Consider the following 20,712-nt stretch of genomic DNA (forward strand, 5'->3'; position numbering starts at 1 on the left):
TATAAGGTGACAATGTAGGTCAATTAAATTACATTCATCTATCTCAGTATATTGTCAAAGCAAAAATGATGGAGCTGATATTTTACCTTATTTGCTAGATAACTGATAGTCATGATTTATATTTGTATTACGTTTTTCATGAAACATACTCTCCAAACTGAATCCTGAGTTTGTCTTGGTCAAAAAATTAAGGTACCGAATTTCCTTTTCACTTGATAGTGTTATCATTTACGTTGCACCCCCCCCACCACCAAAAAATCCCAAAACCTTCAAGTTTCAGAATAAAGTAAATTAGAATCAGTAAGCATGTGGATATCCTTTTCTCTTCAGACGAAATTCTGAATAAAACCTTAGTTTTATTGCCCTTGTTTATCTCTTTCTTGATAACCATTGCCTTCAGAAAAATAAATGTTTCACTTTGCTTCTTCCTAGTCTTGTTCACCTGAATTCAAGAAGGTGGAAGGGCTATGGAAAGAGTGAGGAAATTATTTTTAATTGGGAGTCTCCTATGTATAGCTCTCTTACAAAGTGGCTCCATAAGAATCCTATAAAATAGATGTTTTTATTTTTATAATCTTCATTATGTTTTTAAATTATATGCATGCTATAAAAAAATTTTAAATCGTACAGATAGGTTTTTTAAAAAGAGTGAAATTATCCCCTGCTCCCGTTTTGTGAGTAGTTGGAGTGTTTCTTTTCACACTGAAGCAGGTAGTATTCTAATTCCTGATTTAACAGAAGAGGTGGTCTGAGACTGACAGAGACCAAGTAAATTGATGATCACCTAGCTAGTAAATAGCCGGCTAAGATTCAAACCCATGTATCTGACTCCAGAGTTACGCCATTTTTACTATTTGAAGACATATTTTAGGTAGTTGTTGCATTTAGTTTAAAATTGTTTACTGTGATGTAACGTCCAGTGAGTTTCAGCTTTACATTGATGATTGTCTTTATAAAACATACAGATACTTTGCAAATTAAAGACTAATTATTAGTAGTAATTTCCAGTTAAAAAGGTGGCCAGAATTTAACTTGAAGGAAATTTTGGTCATTTGATAGCATTTAACAGACAAATCAGTTTTCTGCCTTTGAGGTTTATGAGTTTTCCTTATTTGTTTTAAAATTCCAGTTCTTTTTCTCCTTGATCCATAGCATACTTTTGTGCTTCCAAGTGCTTTTAAAAATATTTTAGAAGAATTTTAATATTTAGAAAGATATATAAATACAAGAACAACATAGTCATTTTAAAAAATAATTTTATTTGAAAAGTGACATATACTTTCTACTTTCTGTATGTTGAGATTTGTCTATGCTGGACATTTCATTTACGTGGAATCATGCAGTATATGATTATTATTTTCATTTACATTTACACAAATCATACAATTTGTGACTGGCTTCTTTCACTTAGCATAATGTTTTAAAAATTCATCTATGTTATAGAATGTCTCAGTTTTTCATTTCTTTTTATGGCTGAATAGTATTCATTGTATGGCTATATCATTTTAATCCATTCATTGTTGATGGATATTTGGGTTATTTCCACTTTTTGGCTATTGTGAACATTGTTGTAAAAGTTTTTGTTTAGACATATGTTTTACATTCTCTTGGGTATATACCTAGGAGTGGGATTGCTGGGTCATATGGTAACTCTACGTTTAACCTTTGAGGAACTGCCAAACTGTTTTCTACAGCAGCTGCAGCAGCATTTTAATTCTTACCAGCAGTGTATGAGGGTTCCAATTTTACCACATCCTCTTTTTTTTTTTTTTTTTTTAATTAGGGAAGGGGTACAGAACTTTATTTGGGAACAGTGTGTACTTTCAGGCCTTTTTTTTTTTTTTTCAAAGTCAAGTTGTTGTACTTTCAGTCTTAGTTGTGGAGGGCACAGCTCAGTTCCAGGTCCAGTTGCCCGTTGCTAGTTGCAGGCGGTGTAGCCCACCATCCCTTGCAGGAGTCGAACCAGCAATCTTGTGGTTGAGAGGATGCGCTCCAACCAACTGAGCCATTGGGGAGGCAGCTCAGCTCAAGGTGCAGTGTACAATTTTATTTGCAGGAGGCAGAGCCCACCATCCCTTGTGGGACTGGAGGAATTGAACTGGCAACCTTGTGGTTGAGAGCCCACTAGCCCATGTGGGAATCGAACAGGCAGCCTTCGGAGTTAGGAGCGTGGAGTTCTAACCGCCTGAGCCACCGCGCCGGCCCCTTACCACATCCTCTTTAATTCTCTTTATTATCTGGTATAAAGTCATAGTTCATTTTGGTTTTGATTTGCATTTCCTGAATGGCTAGTGATGTTGAGTGGCTTTTCATGTGCTCATTTGCCATTTGTATATCTTTTTTTGAGAAATGTCTATTCATATTCTTAAACTGCATTATTTGTCTTCTTATTGTTGAATTGTAAGAGTTCTTCATATATTCTAGATATAAACCCCTTATCAGATACAGGATTTGCAAGTGTTTTCTTTTAATTTTTTAATTGTGTCCTTTGCAACACAGAAGGTTTTTACTTTTAATGAAGTCCAATTTACGAGTATAAATGTTTTCATTTGTTGCTTGTGCTTTTGGTGTCATGTCTAAGAAATCACTGTCTAACAGGAGGTTATGAAGATTTATACCTATGTTTTTTTTCTAAGAGTTTTATAGTTTTAGCTTTTACATTTAGGTCTGTGATCTATTTTGGGTTGATTTTACTATGTGGAGCGAGAAAAGAGTCACTTTCATTCTTTTGCATGTAGATATCCATTTGTCCCAGCACCATTTGTTCAAAAGACTATTTCTTCCCCATTGAGTTGTCTTCACAAAAATTAATTGACCTAAATGTGCGGGTTTATTTCTGGACTCTTCAGTTCTTTTCCACTTGCTCATATGTCTATCCTTTTGCTCGTACCACACTGTCTTGACTACTGTAGCTTTGCAGTAAGATTTTTTGTTTTTCATTTTTTTGTTTGTTTTGTTTTGTTTAGTATGTTTTGAAATTGAGAAGTGTGAGTCCTCCAACTCTCCAACTTTGTTCTTTTTCAAGATTGTTTGGTTATTCTGAATTTCTTGAATTTTCACATAAATTTTAGGATCAGGTGGTCAATTTCTGCAAAGAAGTTGGCTGGAATTTTGATTGGGATTATATTGAATCTATAGATTAATTTGGAAAGTAGTGCCATTTTAACAATATTACATTTTCTAATTCATGAACATGAAATGTCATCATTTTTGTAGGTCTTTTAAATTTTCTCTCAGCAATGTTTTGTCTTTTCAGAATATAAGTTTTGTACTTTTATTAAGTTTATTACTAAGATTTTACTTTTTGATGCCATTATAATGAATTGTTTTCTTAACTTCATTTTCAGATTATTTACTGCAAGTGTATAGAAATACAATTGGTTATGGTATTGTATGTTGATCTTTCATGCTTCAACCTTAGTGAACTCATTTATTAGTTCTGATAATTGTTTTGGTGGATTCCTTAGATTTTCTATATATAAGATCAGAGATAGTTTTACTTCTCCCTTTCTAATTTGGATGTGTTTTATTTTATTTTATTGCCTAATTGCTCCTCATTATCTTTTACTGTTTCATTTTATGGATGTACCAAAATTATTTTTGCTAGTTTCTCACTGATGGACATGTAGGTTGTTTTCAATATTTTGTAGTTACAGCAGTGCTACAATGAATAACCTGTTACTATATAGAACATCAGTTTTCAAACTCTTTCATCTCAGGACTACTTTACCTTTTTAAGTATGATAGTGAATTTGAACATAGAAAGGTTTTAATAGTCATCAGAATTTTGTTTTCTTATAAAGTTGCTTAGTTTATGTTTGACAAAAATGTTACCATATCTAGATATTAAAAGTGATATAAAACCAAATGATATCACAAATCAAATATTTAATTTTTTAAACAAGAACTTTTAAAACAGGGAACTGAAAAAAATCTTTTTTTTTTTTTTTAAATCAAGTTCGCATATTACTAATTTTAAAAGGTTTTAGTACATAAGTGCTTGTTAGTACTTCATTAATCAGTTAGATGAGTGTGGGGAGTGAAGAGTACCCTATACTAAGGGAACACCATATGAGGTGTGCTCAAAAAATTCAGTGAATGTTTAAATAAAAAAAAATTATTACAGTAAAAGACACATTGCCATATCCCCCTCAAAATACTCTCCCTCGCTTTGAACACACTTATCCCATCGTTCTTGCCACTTTCTGAAGCAGTTCCGGAAATCCTCTTTCGTGTCTTCAGTTGTGCTGTCATGGCTGCCTCGATGTCCTGAATTATTTTGACTTTGGGGAAGAGCCAGAAGTCGCACAGTGTCCTATCTGGTGAATAAGATGGATAAGGACACATCGTAATGTTTTTACCTGACAGAAATTGCCGTATACCAAAATTCATGTGTGACACGGAGTCTTTCCGTTGTGACCAAAGGTACGGTGAATGCTGGTGCCGAGTCCCATCCAACGGAAGGGCAGGGATCTTCAATACTGGAAGCAGCACATCCAACCTTAGTAACTGTATGACAAGTTTCAACTTGTTCAGTGCAGTCGGGTGTGAGCTACGGTTGAGAAGTCTGTTTTAAAGTGTGCTGTAAATCTTCCTCCATCATAACAATGCTCCGTGTCACACATTCTGGTATGGCAATTTCTGAATGCATTCTGGTATGCTTCTGGGATGGCAATTTCTGTCAAATAAAAACATTACAGTGTGTCCTCATCCACCTTATTCACTGGATCTGGAACTGTGTGACTTCTGGCTCTTCCCCAAAGTCAAAATGATTCAGGACATTGAAGAAGCTACGACAGGCAACTAAAGACACTCATGAAAGAGGACTTCCAGAACTGCTTCAGAAAGTGGCAAGAATGATGGGATAAGTGTTTGAAACAAGGTGGAGTATTTTGAAGGGGATTAATGGCAATGTGTCTTTTACTGTAATAATTTTTTTAAAATTTAAACATTCATCATATTGTTTGATCACACCTCATATGCAAAAGCCTGAAAATAAATGAGACCATGGTTTGAAAATATAGGGTAGCATATACTTTAGTTAAAAGCAATTTGATCATCACAATAGTTTGGCTTAAACAACAATTTGCTTAAAAATGAATATCGCCTAGTTTTTTTCAGGTATTTATAATTTAGGTGAATTATGGATTGTTTTCAGAGACTTTGTGCTATTGTTTTCAGGAAAATTTTTTCTAATATGTGCTTTTGTGTTTCTAATTGACTTCAGAGAAAAATTTGTAATTTTAATTTTTTTCCCTTTAGTGAGCATGTTTTTGTAATAAGCAAAAAACAAAGAAAAATATATCAAAGAAAAGGATCTGATATTTTCAGTGTTTATAGTCTTTTTCCTCTTAAGAAAGAACTGTTTATTCCTAATAAATCAAATGTCAGTTATATGTGCTTGGCTGGTTTGGTTCAGTTATCATCTTGCTGCATTGCTGAATAATGGTCAACAAAAGTTTTATCAACTCGCTTAAGGGTTCTTTCCATGTTGTGAGTAAACATGAAAAATTGTAGTAGGATTTCTATCCTTTTAAGCATAGCACGTGAAAACAAGTGAGGCCTCTTAAAAATTAACTGTACTAAGGATTCTGACCTCACCTGTATGTAACTCATGTCTCTGTCTTTTTTTGTTGTTGTTTGTTTTTTTTGTTTTAAAAATTTTTATTGGGGAAGTGGAACAGGACTTTATTGGGGAACAGTGTGTACTTCCAGGACTTTTTTTCCAAGTCAAGTTGTTGTCCTTTCAATCTTAGTTGTGGAGGTTGCCGTTCAGCTTCAAGTTATTGTCCTTTCAGTCTTAGTTGTGGAGGGCACAGCTCAGCTCTAGGTCCAGTTGCTGTTGCTAGTTGCAGGGGGCGCAGCCCACCATCCCTTGAGGGAGTCGAACGGCAACCTTGTGGTTGAGAGAATGCGCTCCAACCAACTGAGCCATCTGGGAGGCAGCTCAGCTCAAGGTGCCGTGTTCAATTTTAGTTGCAGGGGGCGCTGCCCACCATCCCTTGCGGGAGTCGAGGAATTGAACTGGCAACCTTGTGGTTGAGAGCCCACTGGCCCATGTGGGAATCGAACAGGCAGCCTTCGGAATTAGGAGCGTGGAGCTCTAATCGCCTGAGCCACCGGGCCGTCCCCTGTTGTTGTTTGTTTTTAAATTAAGGTTAAGTTTTTTGTTTTACTTATATGTAAAAAGTATAGCACATTGACGTATCATTCAGGATGACTCACCATTCAGCCTCATTTATTGATCGATGTGGGTGACCCTCTATAAAAGCAAATCTTTATTCAATCTTTAGCATTTTCTCTTTGGAAATTTTAGATCAGTTGTGATTTCAATATGGGATTGGAATTTGTACAGTAAGAAAGTGTAAGCTAAAACTTGGGACACTTCTGTGATGCTGTTAAAAGCAGAACTGAAAAATATACTGTAGAAGCAAAAAGTACCTTCCCATTGTGGAAGAGTTGTGGAAGAAACAGACTTTATTGTGAAGCATATATATGAGTATAATTACACTGAGTTTGCTCCGTAGTGAAAGGTAGAAAAGGAAAACACGAATGAAGCAGTAGGGATCAAGGTAGACACTGGTAATGGCTGGGGTCAGCTAAGTAGCAGTGGTCTAACTTCTTGATCTAGATAGCGTGGAGTGAACAGATATTTCCTAGCTATATTACTTAGGGCGCTTTGGCCATCAAGTAACAATATCCAAATAAAAATGGCTTAAACTAAAGCCACAAACTAACTGAGATAGCTATTATCTAACAAAAAGTGTCAGGAGACAAGGCTATTCTGTTGTGGGGACAGGACTCAGTGATACCCAGGACCCAAGTGCTTTTCTCTGTGTTATACTCAGCAAGTTGTGTGATATCTTTCCTCATGACTATAAAAATGCTATAGCAGTTCCAGGGGTCACATGCAAACACAGCTAAGTACTGTGTAGAAGAACAGCAATTTCCTCTCATACAATCTCTTTATTGATGAAGAAATCCTTTGCAAAGGCCTGCCTGCCAGCTTCTGCTCTTTTAGACCCCAGGAGCTAGGACTGGGTTTAATATCCAGGGCCTTGCTGTGAGGGAGGCTAGAAAGAGGACTTTCTGGCACTTTTAGGATCTGCTAACAAAGAAAAAGGGTTGTAAGAGACAAATGCTAAATTGGCAATCAACAGTGTTTGCCATATTTGCTATAGAAAAGAACTGACCTGCGCTGTACTGTCTTATTGTGATAATCTGCTTCCTTAGCATACAAGTGGGGTTTTAGAGGCATGAGACATTGTTAAATATAACACTGGGAATTAGGATGCTTGTGGTTTCGTGTTCTCTGCATTGAGAAATCTACAAATTCCAGTTCCCTTTGAAAATTATCATCATGTTTCATGTTCTCTACATTGAGAAATTTGCAGTCTAGTTCCCTTTGAGATCTTACATAGTGATGATAGTTTTAACATTATGCCTCCTTTTTTTGAACAGCTTTTTACCACTGACAGTTCTGTAAGGCAGTAACTCCAATCTGTGATGTTTACTTGGTTGCCAGACAAGTGGACAGAACAGAAACCTATCAATGTATGGGAAGAATCTGGGAATTGTGATGAAATGTCGAGTATTCAAATGATTTCAACAGGTTTTCAGATGAAGCTGTTGTCAGCAATTTATTGTCATTGCTGTAACACATAGGCAAGTGACTTAAATACACAAGAGGACTAATCTGGCCTTTGTGTTGAAATTAGGAGTTTTTGTCTTTGTGCTGAGGGCAGAAATGACAGTCTCACTTGCGTCTCTGTGTTAGAGTAACATACTGTGGGAAGCACACCCTAGGATAAGTCTGTTCTGAAGGCACATGGAGTGTGGGTGTTCAAGGAGCACTGCCCATAGTTATTGTTATTATCCTTCACAGATTCCTCATCAAATATGGAACCTTTATGATTGCATTCTTGGAGGGCTAGGATAGCACAAAGGGATTCCATCTTCGATTCCGGAATTTGATATCTGCCATCTATCAGCAACGAAGGTTATGATCAGCTATTTAAAAAAAAAGGATGAAGTATCTGAACAATAGTATGTCAGTGGGAAATTGCTAATACCAAGATAGAGGAAGTATCAGGACCTCAAAAATAAGGGAAGATTTTGGTGAATGGCTCAATTCCTATCTTCATGTGTTTTTCAGGTCAAGTCCAAAATTGAATTATTTTGAAGACTCATAGGTATATTTTTATGTCTGTTGTAATGAATTATAGACTTTGACTATCTCCTATAATTTTATTTTCTTGCATGCCTCTTATAACGTAATATAAACATCAAAAAAAGTGAACCAAGCCACATTAGAGAAGCAATCATAATTGGTTTTAAATTAGCTAGAAAAATTTTAAGTGGAAAAAATGAAAAAACCCAAGCCCTGAGAAATTCCAGGTCCTTGCCTCTTATGAGTTTCATTTATTTTAACATTTTCTTAGAGAAAATTAAAAATTGTACAAATGAGAATAATAGAAAGCCTACCCCGTAAGTCTGCTATAACTGTGCATTTTCAACTACAGGTATTCCTCACTGACCAACTCTTGCTGTCTGCACTCACAAACAGAATAGATGGGACAGCAAGGGATACTTAGATTTTTATTCCTAACTTCTATAGATTCGTATTATTTCTATTCTACATCACCATTCTTTCATATTGGTTCTCATTATGGAACATTTAAGTTTTTCTAATTTTTCTCTATAGTAATCAGTTAAAGCAGTAATAACTGGCCAAGAAATAAATCAGAATTTTAAAAACTAGGGTAAAACCTGAGAATTCTGAAAAATCAAAGATTAATTCTTTAAAATATGTATCGAGGATCATAGAAGCACCCCATTATGTAATTAAGTATACTCAATTTTTTTGCTTTTTAAGCTTTCTTTCTTTTTTCTTTTCTTTGTTTTTTAAAGTGTATTTTTCCAGGACCCATCAGTTCCAAGTCAAGTAGTTGTTTCAATCTAGTTGTGGAGGGCGCAGCTCACAGTGACCCATGTGGGGATTGAACCGGCAACCCTGTTGCTAAGAGCACCGCGCTCTAACCAGCTGAGCCAACCAGCCACCCCTTCTGCTTTTCAAATTGATTTTTTATTTTGAAATAATTTTACTTATAATAATTTGGTTGGAAATAATTTTTCTTTAGAGATATTTTAGATTTATATAAGAGTTACAAATATACTGTAAAGAGTTCCTTTACCCAACTTTCTCTAATGTTAAACCTTACATAGCCACAACACATGTATCAGCACTAGGAAATTAACTTTGGTTACAGGTGTATTTATTTTTGATTGTCATGTCAGCCAGATCGTCACGTTGCACAACATGCTTTTTGCCACATTTACTGGAGCTGTACTTTTGATGTTAATCATGATCACTGCTACGTCCTCAGCCCTTTTAGGTGGTCTTATTTGGTATACTGTGACTGTCATGTAGGGTGTCATGCGGGGGTCTCAGCTCCCACTCCCCACATAAGAACACAGGATATGATGAGGCCATAAAGGAACACCCATGGAGACATAGATAGGGAATCATACCACTATGTTCTCGTTGGTGGCCGGGCGAGACACATGAAATAGGACCCACACGATCCACAATCTGCCGTCTGCTTTTCTGCCTGCCAACCAGCCAACCAGCCAACCAACCAACCAACCAACACAGTCACAGCAGTTACATCAGCAGCCAATTGGCCACTGGCCACAGCCAACAACCACCCAAGCCAACAACCCCGCATGTGAGGCCAAGAGCCTGGAAACTGTTCTCTGGGACTCTGTCCCCACACTCCACCCCTGCAGGGTCTCGCTTCACAATCTACGAGACAAGCGTCTTCCACGAGGGGCCCTGTGTCAGGAACCCAGCTCACGAAAAAAGAAAGGTCCCAGTCCAGTTCAGGTAATATCCCAGGGGGTGTCCCTCGATGTCCACCTACTTTCTGGGCACAGCCAGGGTTTCTCATAAACAAGACTGCAGTCTGTGCCAGTGTCAACTAGGGCCAAAACCCTCTGCACATTAGAAGGGAACCAATGTATGGACGTTTCCACATGGGGCCTCCAGTCCCTGCTCATCCCCTCTGAACGGGTACCTTGGCCCTACCCTTAATCAAGCTGAAAGGAGTCAGCCTCAAGTGGCCGCATGAAGTCCTGGAGGGACATGGGTCGCGCTTTCCCGGACTTATCCTTTCGGATTTGCTGGAATTGCTGTTTCGGACGCAACTCTTTCCAAAGTTCCAACAAGAGTGCGTTGGGTTGTGGGTCTATTTTTTCCCCGATCAACCCCTGCTGCCACGAGATTACGTCACATCTGCGTGTGTGTTACTCTCTGAGGCCTGCGACCTTGCTCCCTTACTTTTGATTTGGGCTTCCATGTCTTGACTTCTCGGACCTCCTGTCTTAACTTCCTTTGCCATTGGCTTTCAACATCCCCTAGGGTGGCCATAACGATGGTAATTTCATGGATCCGCCGCCCCACATAGGGCCTAAGAATGGCAACCAAGGATCCAAAAGCACTCGCAGGTGCAGTATCCAAAACCAGATCTCTCATGCTGGTTGTAAAATGCTCGCCATCTGGCTCCTGCATATTAGGGTTGAACATAGCATGTCTCATACCCACTCACGGATGATTTGAGTAAGCTCAGTATACGATCGCCATTTACTCACAGTGTCTGGCAGCTCGCCAGCCTGTCCCCATACTGTGCTTACAGCAGCAGTGAGCCACTCCATTCGAGTGTGGTTGCCCTGGTCTTGGGCCAACCTATGGCAATTCTGTAACCTTTGTCGCAGGGACGGATGCACCGTCACGAAGGCTAGCTTTTCCATTTCACCTGGGGAGCAGAGAATGCTGTCTGCCCCCTCATCCTATAAACGTAGTAGCCAAGCCAAGATTGGCTCTCCAGGGTGCTGTCGGTACCACCTCCCCAGCTCCTGCAGCTCAGTGGGAGTGTAAGGAGTGTAGGTTGTGAACTTGGTCAGCTGGGTTACCGGCAGCAATGCCACTGGGGCCCAAAGGTTGCTCATGCTTTACCTTTTGCTTCAAGATGGGCCAGATGTGGGGATTGAGAGCTACATTGTCTCCACTCATGTCGTCCAGAGTCTCCACTGAGGGGCTCATCTAACAGGAGGACCCGATCTTCTAGCGCCTCCCACTGGGACACCTGGTCCTGCACCTGTGCTATTCCAGCAAGCGCTCTCTCCGAGTTATGATGCACTGTGGTGAGAACCAATTTCAACCGACGGTCCCGAGCTTCCAGCGCCTCCCCACCGGGGCTGCTGGTCCTGCACCTGAACTATTTCATTAAGCGCATCCTCCATGTTATGATGCAACGTGGTGAGGTACATCCAGCCCACACGGCCAGCTGTACCCTTCACCTCCCCTGCCAACCGCTCAGCCAGAACCTGCAGGGCCCTCTCCACGCTGTCCGGAGAGCCGTCCATGTCCTCCCACCCCTCCTTGGGGGTCCAACTCCTGAGAACAGTGGCCACCGGACACCACAAACTGGGGGGAGGGGGGGTCCACATGTCCTCCTGCCCAGAGTCAGACGCCATTTCTACCTGGCCGGAATCCTGCTCCCCGTGCCAGGCATCCAATTGGGTGGAGGCCTCGGTGCAAGATGTCCGCAACCCTCAGAACCTACAGCAGCAGCAGATTACCAAAAGGAAGGCAACGCCTTCTATGGCCAAGAGGGTGGTGTGCCATCTGGAGGCTCGAGTCCCCCCGGGCAGACCGTGCTTCCCCTTCCTGGTGCAGCTCCTCACGGGCCTCCTGAAACTGAGCTTTCATACATATAAACTGCTCCATTACATTATGGAGAGTTTTGGCTGACACCAGACCCTGCCCATTGTGCCATGTGTTATGCAGGGTGTCATACGGGGTCTCAGCTCCCGCTCCCCACATAAGAACACAGATATGGTGAGGCCAAAAAGGAACACCCACGGAGCCATAGATAAGGGAGTCATACCACTATATTCTCATTGGTGGCTGGGCGAGACACACACAGTAAGATCCACACGATCCGCAATCCGCTGGCCACGGTTCTGCCTGCCAACCAACCAACCATCACAGTCACGGCAGTTACATCAGCAGCCAATTGGTCAACCGGCTACAGCCAATGGCTGACCATCACCCAAGCCAGCACCCCCCATGCGAAGCTGAGAGGCTGAAAACTGCTCTCTGGGACTCTGTCCCCCAGTGACCTTAATTCTCTTTTCCTCAGGCTACACATGACTGACTGCCTTTCAGGCAGGTGCCTGGCCATGTTCAGTATAAATGCTGGCCAGAAGCCCATGATATGACTTGGTCAGAAAGATGGCTTTCCGATTTTAATTTTATTTCTAATCTATGTGTATCTTTATAATATCACCCCTCCCCTATTTTAAAAGAAGTCCTAGTGTTTTTAAACCAAAAAAGCCTGATTAAAATAGTATGCATTAGGTAACTGCGTCATAATTCACTGTGGTTGGAGTGTTTATATATGAGGTCAGACAATTAAGTTCGCAAACTCATCCTAGAAAAAGTGTTACACACCTCATTGCTGAATATCACTACGGTCACCTTCGAAGTACTTCCCTTGGGAAGATATGCACCAATGCCAGCATCTAGTCCGCCCTTCAAAGCAATTTTGGAACTTTTTTTGGAATGGCCATCAAGCTGTTGTCATATTACCCTTGATGTCCTGAATGTCATCAAAATGTCTTCCTTTCAATATTTCCTTTATCTTCAGGTAAAGAAAGAAGTCATTGGGGCCAGATCAGGTAAGTAGGGAGGGTGTTCCAATACGGTTATTTGTTTACTGGCTAAAAACTCCCTCACAGACAGTGCTGTGTGAGCTGGTGCATTGTTGTGATGCAAGAGCCATGAATTGTTGGGGAAAAGTTCAGGTCGTTCAACTTTTTCATGCAGCCTTTTTAGCACTTCCAAATAGTAAACTTGGTTAATTGTTTGTCCAGTTGGTACAAATTCATAATGAATTATCCCTCTGATATCAAAAAAGGTTAACAGCATCCGTGCAACAAGTTCGTGAACTTAATTGTCAGACCTTGTATATGTTTCTGTGGGGGACAGAGGAGGAGACAGGAGAAGAAAAGGCAGGAGATCAGGGGGTAGCTCAACAGATGGTGTGCCTCTTTATAGGACCAATTTATTGATTTTACTGATGTCCTCTATTGTATATTTATTCTTTGCGATTTTTTTTAATTGAAGTTTATTGGGGTGACAATTGTTAGTAAAGTTACATAGATTTCAGGTGTACAATTCTGTAATACATCATCTGTATATCACATTGTGTGTTCACCACCCAGAGTCAGTTCTCCTTCCATCACCATATATTTGATCCCCCTTACCCTCATCTCCCCCCCCCCCAACCCCCTTACCCTCTGGTAACCACTAAACTATTGTCTGTGTCTATGAGTTTTTGTTTCTCATTTGTTTGTCTTGTTCTTTTGTTGTTTTCAGTTTTATATCCCACATATCAGTGAAATCATAGGGTTCTCTACTTTTTCTGTCTGACTTATTTCGCTTAGCATCATACTCTCAAGATCCATCCATGTTGTTGCAAATGGTACTATTTCATCATTTCTTATGGCCAAATAATATTCCATTCTTTGCAATTTTTGAATCTGGAGATGGGGATCTTTCATATGTTCTAGAACACTTTCAACTGTTGCCTCTTCAGATCCTGTCTCTACCCCATTCTATCCTCCTTCACTTTATCTTCGTTTCTTACCTACTCTTTTTGTTTTCTGACTTTCCCTTTTTCTGTTCCTCATTCTATAGGTGCCTAGGGTCAGCTAATGCCACCTTCATCCAAGGTTTGCAATTCTCAGCCTTGGTTATAGGACTGCAGGGACTGGTTTAATTTTGATGGCTGTTACCCCGAGGGTGTTGTCCTTTAGGGTTACAGGTTGTTGTGGGGATACCCTCTTTTTAGACTCATCATTTTATGTGTGTCCTGTGCTTTGAACTGTGTTCCACATATCCCATAAGTCCATCAAACAAAAACTTACTGTCATGCAGGGTGTCATGCAGGGTCTCTGGTCCCACTCCCCACATAAGAACGCAGGACATGGTGAGGCCAAAAAGGAACACCCACGGCGCCATAGATAGGGGAGTCATACCACTATATTCTCGTTGGCGGCTGGGTTGGAGACACAGGAAGCAGGAGCCACACGATCTGCAATCCGCCATCCACTTCTCTGCCAACCAACCTCACTTGCTGTCCCTGCTACTCCCATGGCCTCTGGTCAACAGGCCCGTGTGAGCTGAGTTCCCTTTAATCCTAAAATCTTCTGGGCCCAGTGGTTCCTGCACTGTGCTGGCAGGCTGGGGACCCCGAGGCAGTTTTCCCGGAATGCAGTCTGGGCATGTCATCGGCTGTTTTTCCCCTACCACACTGATGGAGTTAGGTACAGGTTTTGCCAAAAGTCTTGTAGTTCCCTGGACCATGACTTGGGGAAAGGAAGCATAATTATCTTTTATTCTGCGTCCTCCCGCACAAACATACTGGAGAGTTTCCTTACCTCAAGACAGCCCCAGATGGACAGGTGGTAACAATTCTGAACTTATATCTAAGCTATCTTCTAACTTTCTCTACACTCTTCCCTCAGGTTTTACATGTCTTCTCAGTTGTTGGAGAATTGCACTTAGGTCATCACCTTTCTCTACGTGCTATAGGTTTTAGTGTTAACTCGCCAGCAACGTTTTCTTGCTTTGTGTTATGTACGGTTTCCTGGGGCTGAGAGCGCAGAGAGCTTGACAACTCATGATTACATGAAGAGTTTATTAAGGGAACTTACAGATGAGGCACCTGGTGGGCGGGGGCAAGACAACATGGATGTCCTCTGCGCCATGTGGCAGGTGCTAAAGAGTTATATAGGACAGGGCAGGCTGGATGGGGGCACTGGGGCATGTCCTGCCCTAGGGAAGGAGAAAATGCCTTACGTGTTTGCTGGGGGAAGGGCATGGGCCTGTTCTAGGAACCAGCGCACCTGGGGCAGAGGGCGGGATCCATCAGTCTCTGAGGGGATTTATGGGAAGCAGGCTGGGTTCTGGCCCAGTCCAGCTACAGGGTCAGATCTTTCCTCCACACTTTGGTTTGCGATGTTGAAAGCCATGGTTTTAGAATTTAAAAATCTTTTTACTCTTAAATCCTTAGATACTGCAATTGAAATTCTTAGTTTTCAAGAATTATGATTTTGATGGACCTATATATAGGAACCGAAACTACAAACTCTTAGGAAAAAACGTACGTGTAAATATTCATAATTTTAGAATAAGCAGTGGTTTCTTAAATATGACAACAAACACACAAATAACCAAAGAAAAAATTTATAAATCAGACTTCATCAAAATTAAAAACTTGTGTGGATCAAAGGACACTATGAAGATAGTGAGATATCCAAGTAGCAATATCTTTTCATAGAGAGTAAACGGGTCTAGAATTCAGGATAGAATTCTTAGCTAGAGATATAAATTTTGTTATCAGTGAACAGGTAACATAAATACAGCAAAGATGGGATGGATGTGACAAGAGCAAAGAAAGGAGCCCTGGGGCTGGGTGTTGTCAGCATTTAAGAGCTGAGCAGAGAAAGGAAGGAAAGATCTGCCTGTTAAAAGAAGAGCATGAATTACCATAGACGCTTCCTCCACTTGATTTTAAGCTTTTGAGAGCTGTGTCTGTGTCAGGTTAATTATTTTATCTCCTGTTCTTGTCACAAAGTCGATTTTCAGTAAATGTTAAATGAAGACTGAGAAGTTTTAAGAAAGAGTGGTCAGCAGTGTCAAATGTAGCAGATCAACAATATAAGGACAGAGCAAGTAACTAGCTGATGGATCGTCTTCTATAGAATAGTTTCAGTGGCGTCTCCAAAGTAGAGCTAAATGGTAGGTTGCTGAGGGCTGAAGAGTGAATATTTATGAGAGAGTGGAAACAGGAAGTGAAGACATTCTTTTCAAAAAGCTTGGTTATGAAAAAAGGTAGGGTAATAGGTATAAAGGTCGTGTTGCATCAAGATGAGAAAGACTTCAGCATGTTTATATGCTAAATGGAAAAGGTCAGTAGAAAGGGAGAAGCTGAAGGTATAGGAAAAAGGTAGGTATGTGAGACTACAAGTAATGTTGTCCTTCTGAGTAGAGAGAATGGAGTGAAGATACTGAGTTTGAGTAGGGATAGGAATATAGTTTCCACTGAAGTAGGAATAATGGAAGAAGGGATGGTGCAGATGGAGAATAATGTTTGGGTGGTAGGTAAGGAATTTGGGCCATCAATACACTTGGTGTGTTTTCAGTGAAGTGGCGGGGGTGGGGGTGGGGTGAGGTGGATAGGGGATAATATTATCAGCTGAGATGATAGGGGAAGAAGCTGGTGATTGTAAGGGAGAATTTGAGGAAAAAGGGAGAATTTTGAGAAGGTCATTGAGGGAAATCAGAGGACTAACTGAATGGGATTACTTAGAAGAAGGATCATAATGCGTTTTTCATGGCTCTGGTGTATATAGTTGTGTGATGATTTTCCCCCTCTCTTAGGCCTCACCAGCCTGAATGTCTAAGCAAACAAATTGAACATTTGGATTGATCTCGGTTTAGGTTTTACAGTCCAGTGTGGCAGAAAGGGTCAGAAGGCAAGAGATTCCAAGTAGTGAGAGTGTTTGAGGTGATGGGCCATTGAGTCTAGGCTGAATAGGGAGCAAATGAAACCAGAAAGTAGCTGCCGTAATATGAAGTGGTCAAGATGGATATTGGAATTTAAGATTAAGTAGGAGGAATGGTTGCTGGTTCTGACTGAATGCAACATATGGGTATCTAATGGGTTTCTGAAGTGGAGAGAAAGTGAAGGTTATTGGAGTTGAGGAGATAAGAGACTGTAAAGCTAAGGATTACAGGAGTCAGTTACACTGAATTGAGTTGCTCAGAATGGTGGCAGAGCAAAGGGTGGAGAGATTCTGAACCAGGTTCAAAAGTCTTTAGTGAATGTGGAAAAGTGACCAAGAGGTTATAGATAACAGAAATAAGAAGAGATAGGTAGTAACACATGACATATACCTCAACAGAGGTACTTTTATTTGAGGGTACAGAACACATGGTGAATGAGGAATTACTCCCATGCTGTGTGTTTGCTGAGTGAAAGAATAGTTTGCACTCAGTTATCAGGTTAGACAAGATAATTGCTAGAGTGTTACTTAAATTGGCTCAGGGTCTAGGGTATTCATTCACCATGGAACAACGTGAAGGGTTATCAGGAAATACAGCTGTCGGAGGATGTGTGGTGGTCTATGAGGGTAGAGGACACAGAGATCTCATCTCTAGGAGATCAAAGTGCAGCAGAAAAGGGGAATTAATTAGAGGGCTTAATTATTGGAAGGGTTTACATTTCCGATGATTGTGGTGATGATGAAGAACATGGTGGTCTTAGCTGATTTCAAAATTTTTATTAATTTTGCGGGGAAAATGTGTTTATGTTGACAGACTGAGATATTGCCTATGCACAAAGCTGGATGACTTGATTGCTTTCAGGTCTACTCAGCAACATTTAGCAATCTGTGGCCTTTGCTCAGCAGGTCATAAAGAATCCTAGCTTGGGGCTGTTTTCTTCTTTGGCAAAGCTTAGGGTAAGGAGGAAGGCAGGGGTGGAAGTGATTGGAGCTCACTTGATCTTTTGGCCTTGACAAACTTTTCTCTAAGGGGTGGGTAGATGGGGAGAGATAACCAACCCTGAGTCCAGATTGGGGTGCGGCCTTTGGAACGCTTGACACCAGGATGAGAGAGAATGTAAAATGTTCCGAGCCCCAAAAGGAGGGAATAGCAATATGAATGATTCAAGATCTCTTTCAAGGCATGTAAATTTAATAATATTGCAACAATATTTAAGTCATAAAGTATAGCCCCACATGCTACATAATAAACATTTATTTTTAAGAGTTAGAAAATGCGTCAATTCAGAAAGTTGCAAAATAATACTCTAAAAGTTTTACCTCTCTCTAAAAGCCTATCTTAAAACCAAAGGTTATATGACATTAAATTTTTGCATATTTAAAATGTACTTTCAGATTTCCTCAGGTCATAGAATACTTAGAATCATGATGCATGGTGTTTTTGCAGAACACTAAGAAATATTGATATATAGGATTTCACTATACAAACTAAGAACAATGTTGCTAGCAGAAAATATGACTGCATTATATGTTTAACCATCTCTGTCTCTCAAAATAATAAATAACTTTAGAAAGAAAGCACATTTCCCAATTTTCCCATCTTTTAACCACTAGGCCAATTTACATTGTTTCTTTTATTATCTCTTAGAACTTTAACTCAAAGGCAAGTGATAGCAAGTAAGAAGTAAGGAAAAATTGGGGGAGAAAATTCTACCTTTTTTTTGTGTGTGTGTAGTTTTTAAAACTTATTTTAACAGTATGACATGCTCCAAGTTTTCCAAGTAAGAAAACTTGGAAAATATAGAAGAGTAGGAAGAAGAGTGACCTATGGCTCAAATCAAGCACAGTTGACATTTTGGTGTATGTCTTTCTAGATTTAGTTTTTATCTTAAATTTTGATTATTTGGTGTTTGTTGGTTTGTTTATTTTAGATAGTTATCCTTATACTGTAAACAAATTTATAATCTGCTTTTTCACATAGCATTATTCATAATCTTTGAAGCATCATTTGTAACGACTATACAGTACAACTCATGTACCACTCATTATTTAATCCTTCCCCTAAAATTAGACTTTTTGAGTATTTCTAATTTTCCACAAATTAAGCAATGTTGCAATATGTATTTCTGCATTAAGTTTTATCTTGTATTCTTATTTACTCCCCTAATATAGATTCTTGGAAATGGATTTGTTTGATGAAAGAATATAAGCATTTCTGAAAATCCTGACACGTGTTGCTTAGAAAAAATTTTAAATGGAAGGGTAGCATAATTGGCACTTAAAATAATGACTGTAAATTTCACAAATGGGCACAACCAAATGAAGAAAACGCCATCATTTGAATATTGACTTCAAGTCTATACAGTGGATATGAGACATAGATGAATGGCTATATCTTGATAATGGAAAATGTTCTTGTCCTTGTTTAGTTGATTCCAGGTGGATGATGACTGAATAGGTGGCACACAGTGTCTGGGATAATTGAATGACTGCTCTCATAAGGCAGACGATTGCTCCATTCCACTACACGTACATGTTCCAGGCACTGATCCATGTGCTGGAATCTGTGAGGAGACGTTACTGGATGCAACATTACAGCCAAATGGAAGAGATGCATAGGGGAAGGTGTGGGGCAAGGGCCTGGAAGCTCCACGCCCTCTCCAACGTGCCGCCCTTCCAGCACCTCCCGGTGTTCACCAGGTGGGAAGCACTAACCTTGTTCGTTTGAAAACAGATTTTATTTTGGTAATGGAGTTCTCTGCCTTTTTTTTTTTTTTTTTTTTAAAGACATTAACTAGTCTTGAGGCATGGTCTGTGAAAAAATGGTTCCATCATGTAAGTTTGGGAAACTGCATACTATATCTCTTCCCACCGTGGTGGTTCATGATGAACATTAACTTTTGTCAGCTTAATAAAGGCTCAGGGAAGTGATATTAGTATGAATCATTTAACATTTATTGAGCACGTATTGTTTTAAAACTGTCCTAACAACCCATGTGTATTAATCTTCCTAATCTTTACAACGACTCCATCTTCTACAATTACCTCCTTTTTTCCCCCCCCCCCCATGAGAAAACTGAGGCCCAGACTGTAAAACAACATGCCCAAAGTCACGTGGTGAGGCTGGCAAGTGGAATAACCAGGATGCAAACCCAGTAGACGGGATCTGGGAGGCTTTCAAGTAGTGGATTGTTCTTACTAGTGTTTACCAGGAAAGAAACTGGTTTAGTGTTAAGTCCAGCATTTGTCAGACTTGTTTGATTATGGAAACTCATTATCTCTGGGAGATGCCGCTTTGAGCCAGCCTACACTGCTCATCTACAGTCTTTTCAATGTCATTGTTTTAGAATGGAACTAGGTGGTTTTTGTTTTTCTTAACTTTGTTCTCTGTTGATAATATTAAATGTTATATTTATTTATTTGTTACTTTTTTCTACTTGAAAGCCTAGTATTTTCACCTCAAGGCATTTTATATTCTCTTTCACAATGACCTTCCCAGGAATTTTTAGAAGGTCAATATCACCCTATAGTACTTTTATGGTACTAAACCAGTTTATAATCCAAACCACTATTTTACTCCACTTTCTCTGCTCTAATATTAGATCATAATTTTTTAGAAATAAAAGTGTCTTTAAAAGTCAAGAAACTGACAATTGTTTAGTGCTGTGGAGCGTTATAATAATTGACATCTGAGTTTGAACCTTGGCTCTGCCTCTCTATTAGGTATGTGACCTTAGAAATGTTACTTCGTTTTTCAAATCTTCTGTTTCTTCCTCTAAAAGACAACGTTAATGTCTTGCAGGGTGGCTATGAGAATTAAATGAGAAAATAAATTCGTGTGTGTCTGGCACATAAAGGCTCTCAGTAAATCTTAATTATGATTTTTCCCCCTAAGGAGGTTGTCTAAATTCTATACCATGAATGAATTATGAAAATAGTTGGAAAAGAAAGATCAATTGTAAATTTGACCGGTCTCAGTGTTACGCTGACATCAGCTACATTTGTGATAAAGTGAGGTTGTCAGGATACAGGTTATATGGGAGTTAAAACCAGTTTCCTTCCCGCGTTCCAGCTGAC

At 39.8% G+C, this 20,712-nt stretch overlaps 1 protein-coding gene across 11 annotated transcripts in view; it reads left to right on the forward strand.

The window, feature by feature from the left end:
• Positions 1-20,712, forward strand: part of SHLD2 (shieldin complex subunit 2) — a 104,733-nt gene that overhangs the window by 2,151 nt on the left and 81,870 nt on the right. For 8 of the 11 annotated variants that reach the window (XM_074337221.1, XM_074337226.1, XM_074337222.1 and 5 more), the window contains exon 2: positions 19,065-19,335. The exons of the other annotated variants lie outside the window; for them this stretch is intronic. The gene's annotated coding sequence lies outside the window, so the exon portion shown is untranslated. The remainder of the gene's footprint in view (positions 1-19,064; positions 19,336-20,712) is intronic. 11 annotated transcript variants of the gene reach the window in all.

The sequence above is a fragment of the Rhinolophus sinicus genome, linkage group LG07 (assembly GCF_036562045.2).
Source record: "Rhinolophus sinicus isolate RSC01 linkage group LG07, ASM3656204v1, whole genome shotgun sequence".
NCBI classification, from domain to species: domain Eukaryota; kingdom Metazoa; phylum Chordata; class Mammalia; order Chiroptera; family Rhinolophidae; genus Rhinolophus; species Rhinolophus sinicus.